This window comes from Nanorana parkeri, unplaced genomic scaffold (genome assembly GCF_000935625.1).
Source record: "Nanorana parkeri isolate BGI_ZX_2015 unplaced genomic scaffold, ASM93562v1 scaffold413, whole genome shotgun sequence".
Classification (NCBI taxonomy): Eukaryota; Metazoa; Chordata; class Amphibia; order Anura; family Dicroglossidae; genus Nanorana; species Nanorana parkeri.
In genome coordinates, this window is record NW_017306681.1 from 725,314 (window position 1) to 732,095 (window position 6,782).

Below are 6,782 nucleotides of genomic sequence, written 5' to 3' on the forward strand. Positions count from 1 at the left end.
CCCCCCCTCCCCCCTCCTCTAACAGCTTTCTCCTGTCTAAACTGACAAACTGTCATGTTGATCAGTATTGCTTCTGACCTGAAGAAGAGAGGTTCACTCTCGAAAGCTTGTCTTTGATATATTTTGTTAGTCCAATAAAAAAGGTATCATTGCACACTGCAATACTGCGTTTTTGTCTTTTTTGACATCTTATATATATATACACATACATACACACACACACAATAGTGAAAAACAAACAGAAAATAATTGTTGTTTCCCTTTAAGCAAAGCATTTAGTTATACACCTTATATTAGGAGATTCTCGTCAAGTATGTCTTGCATAGCTTCCCTGCCACTTATCTAGCTGCAGGACTATGACGTGACCTGAAAGAGCTTTAGAAAGTAAAACGGTCTATGTTCTCTTTTTTATAGCTCCAAATAATTTTATAGTTACCTTACCTATGATCTGTGATTGGAAATTTGTGTTGGTGTGTGGGATTAGGATTTGGGAATTAGTAGGTAGTTTGATAAAAGTGAATTGATCCCAAAATCATTTCAGAATTGCCTCATCTCAACTGCCTTTTTTTTTCAAGACCAATATATTTGATAATTAACTTTTTGCAATTGGTACCTTTACAAAGTTGTATCCAGCCGTTTTGCACAGCTGATGCTTTTTATTACTTCAGTCAGTGGATTTCTTTTTTGGCCTAAAAAATAAACACATACAGCCCTAAGCTATTAGTGAGTGGAGCTGTAGTGTATTTATATTTTGGAGCTATTACACATCGATAGCTGATGTCCTGGTTTAATACATTTGTCGTTTCATTGAACAGTGTGTTGTACAAACTGCCTATAATGCTGTAGAGGAAGGTCAGGGTAAGACTAATTGAAATTTGTAATTATTGAATGGAGAAACTGGGACACAGGCCAGTGAGGAAATATGTGCCAATCCCATTTTAATTACATTGGCAAATTTTGTTCTCTCCAATCTAATAATTGTGTACTAGTGATAAGATTGCATGGCATGAGATGCTTCTCTCCTTTTAACACTTTCATTGCTGAGGTTTGTGCTAAGCACAATTGGTTGAAATAATGTTTTCCTTATTCATGGTCATACTTTATGGGGGGTTTATTTATATTAACAGTGTTAACAGTATATGTTTCAAAAGTCCTATTTCTATATATTGTCTATAAATATGGATTTACATGGGGGCAGGCATAATGGCTCATTATGTACACATTCTATGCTTCCTGCTTTGCAGCGTTATTGTTGAATGGATGTTCTTTACTTCCCCAATTCACATCTTCACAATGCTAGCCAGTGAGGTAAATTTATTAAAAGGAGTGGAGGCTGCTCACCAAGCAAAGTGTATATTCACTTTGTAAAGTGATTGTGTATAAGGTGAATCTGTGTTCAAATTTGATATCCAATCAAATTAAATACATTTTTTATTTTTTACAAAAACATGAGCTGTTGAAGTGAACACAGTTTAACTGATTTACTTAGCTCAATCAACTTTCATTTTAATAGGTGACAAGCCCCTGCTCTTTTAGTAAATCAGCCATAGTGTGAAAACAATGTGTTAATCTTATGTGGCTCATATCTATATCAACATTTGTTATGCAGTAAGGCTAAGTGATTGCAGGAAAATACAGATCTCTATTTAGTGGCTAATCTACAAATATTTATATTTTGTTCAATAGGTTTTTATTAAGATTTTACAAAATTTTCAATACACAACTAATATGTTAAACTCACAAAAAAGATTTTGAGAGTCAACGTTTGCACAACATATACCACATATAAGAATGTACTCACCTTAGAAAGTCATGGGCAGTAATAATAATAATAATAAAAAATAAATAAATACATACATAAATACAAATAAAATTAAATGTTTTCACTTATGTGTACACCGACCTTGAGTGTTCTATGGATCCCCCTATCCTTAGTCTTAGATATAACTAATTGCTTCCACACGGACCATGTACACCTGATTTATACCATGCCGTCAGTTGTTTAATTGTATGCTCATGTGCTTCTTTATTGTTACTTGTGTACGTAATGTTGGTGCTTCTCAATTGAGGTGGATTCAACCATAAATTTGGGAGGAAAAAAAATAATCAATCCAAGTAGTTTAGACATTGTTATACTTATCAAATGTACATTTTTTTCTGGCTGTTAGCTTATTAAAAAACATGGTGTGAGACATGAACAACTGCCTAAGAGAGCGTATAGGGGTCTTCCAGGAGCACACAATCACTCTTTTAGCCGCTGTTAATATATGGTGTAGCAATTCAAATTGAGTGGCTACAAGATGGCAAATGCGATTCAGGATGGCAAATGCGATTCAGGATGGCAAATGCGATTTAATGTTGAAAAATTTAAGGTTGTGCACATGGGAGTAAAGAACATGTGCACAAACTACCACTTGGAGGGTGTTACTTTGGGGAAGTCAGACATAGAAAAAGATCTGGGGGTCCTCATAGACAACAGATTCGGAAATAGTAAGCGATGCCAAGCAGCAGCCAGTAAAGCTAATAAGATACTGGGGGGAATTAAAGGATGAATTGTAGCAAGGGATCAAAGAGAAATACGTCCACTTTATAAATCATTGGTTCGGCCTCATCTTGAGTATGCGGTAAAGTTCTGGTCGCCGACTCTAAGGAGGAATGTCCTGGAACTGGAAAGAGTTCAGAGAAGGGTTACAAAATGGATTAAAGGGATAGAAGGCCTAAGTTATGAAGACCGCATTCAAGATCTAAACTTATTCACCTTAGAAAAGAGGCGATTAAGAGGGGAACTTATTGCAGTCTTCAAAATCATCAATGGGATCACAATATTAGGAACAAACTGTTTAATATGAAAACTGTATTGAGAACTCGAGCACTCCCACCATATGTGGACAAACGTAACCTCCGCTTGACACCTTCTCAAGCGGTATGGGGCTATGAAGGAAGGGCTCTGGCAATCCTTTCCGAAAACCAAATACCATCTCATAAGCAGCTTATAGTTAGTTTTGAGAGCTAACACAGTAACAGAGTTCTTACAAGTGGAGGCCCACAGTCATCCGCAGACACTGCACTCTCAATTCCAATTCCAGCTTATTGACATAGGGTGATGGGGAGGATTAAAACGTAGTAAGGGGTAGAGAATATAGGAGGATGATCACACCTTGACAAATCAGTCAAGCGATGTCTGTTGCAGCAGGACCAGAAATGTCTGCCCCAAACTGTTGAAATAAAGTTTAATCTGAAGATACCAAAAAATGTCCCCAGTAGAGAGCTAGTATTTCTTATGTATGTAGGGAAATGGTTTGACACCAGGGGCATCTTCTAGTTTGGGAATGCTGGTCAGGTAGTGTTTGATCCATTTCCAGAAGGCTCTGGGTTGTTCGAAACCAGGTGCAAACAAGAGATTACCTATTAGGGTCAACAACGTTGAATGCGGCAACACAAGAATTCTTAACAATGACTCCAGAATTCTTAACAATGTCCTAGTGTTTTAATGAGTGGGTGGTAATGGGGTTAGGGACAAAAGATCACCAACAGTGTTGTAACCATAGAAGACTGACAAAGGTAAGCCTGTATAAAAATTCATATGGGTAAATCTCGAGTTGCGTGCCACAACAACAATTGGTCAATGTGGGCTGTGTAATATTATTTCACTACATGAGGCAGACGCAAACTTTCAGATAGCTGTGAGCAAAACAAGACAGGTTGCAGGACTCTCTGTCACAAATTGTACCAAACAAAGCACTCAATCTGTGTTTGCAAGGTTTGTAGTTTAAATCATGGACCCACGCATAATACAATAGTTTAGGGGGCAATTACATTTTCATAGCTGCTATCCTGCCCAACCAGGAGATGTTGTAGTCATTCCAGGGGGTTAGAAGGTCCTGTAGTTGATTGAATTAGCCTGATATAATATAGTAGAGCAAACAAGTAAAATGCCTTTAAGGAAAACACTGGAGTAATAATACAGGATCTGTGCTCACTTGAAATACACTATAAATAAACTCACTTAGGGATACACCGTACCTTCTGAGATGACCACATGGTTTTAGAACCATTTTCAGAAATTGTTAAAGCCTGACAAAGGGCTCCATGGAATCCTGAAAGCTCACATCTTTAATAACTTGTTATCCAATAAAGGGTACCACTTAAAAGAGAACTATGGGGTGAGTGTTTATCCCCTTAGTCCTCTTTAGGGTCATGGAAGGACATATACTAACCTCCTCCCGTGACCCAAAGCTCAGTATATAGTGAGCTATTGTTCGCTATAGACTGAGAGTGCCACAGCTGGGACGAATCGTGATAATACTGTTGTGATCCACCCACCTGCGTGAGTGACAGCTGGCCCTACCTATCATGGGGCAGAGCCAGCTGTGCTCGCTTCTTCCCCCATTCATTCCTCCACTCAGCGCTGGAGGATCGGAGAGGGGAGAATCCCTGTGGGGAGCAGTGACTGACTGATGAGTCATGTTTCTGCTCACTTCCGATCAATAGAGCCGACCTGTGACAGCTTCTTTGTCACAGGTCGGCTCCAACTATGAGGATGAGTGGAAATCACTCACCTCATAGTTCTCTGGTAAACTCCAACCCTTCTACATTAATTGACGGCTAACATGGTGCAATACTCTACTACCACTATTTTCATTCTGACATTCATCTTGTGAAGCTGATTGGCCCACTAGCTTAACCACCTTCCGTCCATGGCCTTTTGTGAACGGCCGGACAGGAGTCTGCTAGGAGCGGGAGGGCGTCTTAAGACGTCTTGCCCCTCCCCCCTCTCGTGTGTGACGCTCAGCGTGCACACGAGAGGGAAAACTGTGAGCATGTAAACAGCCAGCGATGGCTGTTTACATAAACAAACTGCGGGTGTGCGCCCCCCCCCCACCTATGTCCCGCCGTCTCTTCGCCGCCGCTGCCGGTCCCATAATCCGCTGCGGCCAGTGCGGATGGGATCAGCACGGCAACGCTCTAACAGCAGATCAAAGGGAGATCATTACTCGATCTCCCTTTGATCTCTTTTCCTGTCCACGAATGCAGGAAGTGATGTATATGACATCACTTCCTGCATTCAGTGTCACTCTCCGGTGAAGAACACCGGAGAGAAGCTGATGAAGCAGATCTCTGCTTCATCAGTTTCTCTGGGGGTCCCTAGGTGACATCAGAGGTCTTGGAGACCCCTGATGTCTCCATAAAGAGGACCTGTTTGGTGAACTGGCTATTACATAGGGGATTTCTTAGTCCCCTATGTAATAGCAATAAAGTTAAGTCTAAAAAAAATAAAAAATTAAAGCATTCAAAAAAATAAAGAAGCTAAAAAAATATTCACAAATAATAATCAAAAAAATAACACAAAAAATGTTTTTAAGTTCCCCGCCCCTCCCCCCACATACACACGCAAACATGCGTGTGGTGCGCCTATGTACGAAAACGACAATTGCGCCCATTATGCAGCACATGTTACATATCGCCGCGAACGTCGCAGTGAGAACAATTCAAGTGGTTAATCTTGAGGGCTGCTGGTAGGAACATGTTTGCATGACCCTGTACCTAAACCTACAAAATGTTCTCTAATACCTCTATGATTTCTACCCTACAAGAAGGCCAGCCTGTTGAATCTGGCTACAAAGGATCATATAAAAGATGAAGATTAAAAGTAAACTGTGTGGCTTTCTGACTTTTGCATAGCTGCATGGTTTTGTGTATATACTGTAGTTAACATTACTTTTTGTTTCTGTTTTTTAATTGCTGTCTGAAGTTACTCAAATATTTCATGGGCAAGTTTTGGGTTTACTAAAATGAAACAAAGGACTAATTAGGTAATGGTTGATTATCCACAATGTCTACTATACATTGAGTGAGGCTTCAGGGGGCAAGGGTAGGTGGGTGGTAATATTTAAAGAGACCAAGCAAGATAAAGATGTCTTCAATTTTCTAACTTTTACCTTGACAAATAGGTAATATTACAATGTGGTGACAATTCTACAATATGATGATGATGATGATGATGATGATGATGATGATGATTAATATTATTATTATTATACATTCAACTCTGTTTCCAATCAGACCCAGGATCCCACCAACTGAAAACTGACAGGATTAACTAGCGTCAGAAGTAAGCAGTGATCATTGTGTTTAACTTCTGACAGCTAACCAAAAACTAAGGTCTTGATCCAATGATCACTGCATTACTCTCTGAGCTCAATACCCAAAGCTCCCCTACCAGAGCACTGCTCACCAGTTGTAACGGTAGCTTTTGCACCGTGCCCTGCTACACATGAATTCTATTTTTTATGTGTTTTTTTTTTTTCAGATTAGACCAAATACTGGCTGCATCTCTATCACTCTTTCTCCTTCATAGGCAAACTACCAAGATTGGCACATGAACCACAGGTCAACCCTCCTTCTGGCCTAGTCACTTTAAACTGCTAAACAACTACAAACTCAGGCTGATAAGTACCTTTGTGCCCTAAACTGATAAGTACACAAAAACGTACCCCTGGATGAATGAGCATCTGTTACTTTCTTTCAGTATATATATTGTATATATAAAATCCAAACATTTTATCACTTACAATCACAGATATTAAAATTATTGTTTTCTTATACAGTATTCATAATTCATTCATATTCTCCAATATTTCCTCTCAGAAATATGACAGTATTTATCACTTAATGCATCATTTATTCTGTTATATCTATCTATCTATCTATCTTCTATTCAACACTTGTGCTGGATATATATATCTATCTATCTATCTATATATATATATCTATCTATCTAT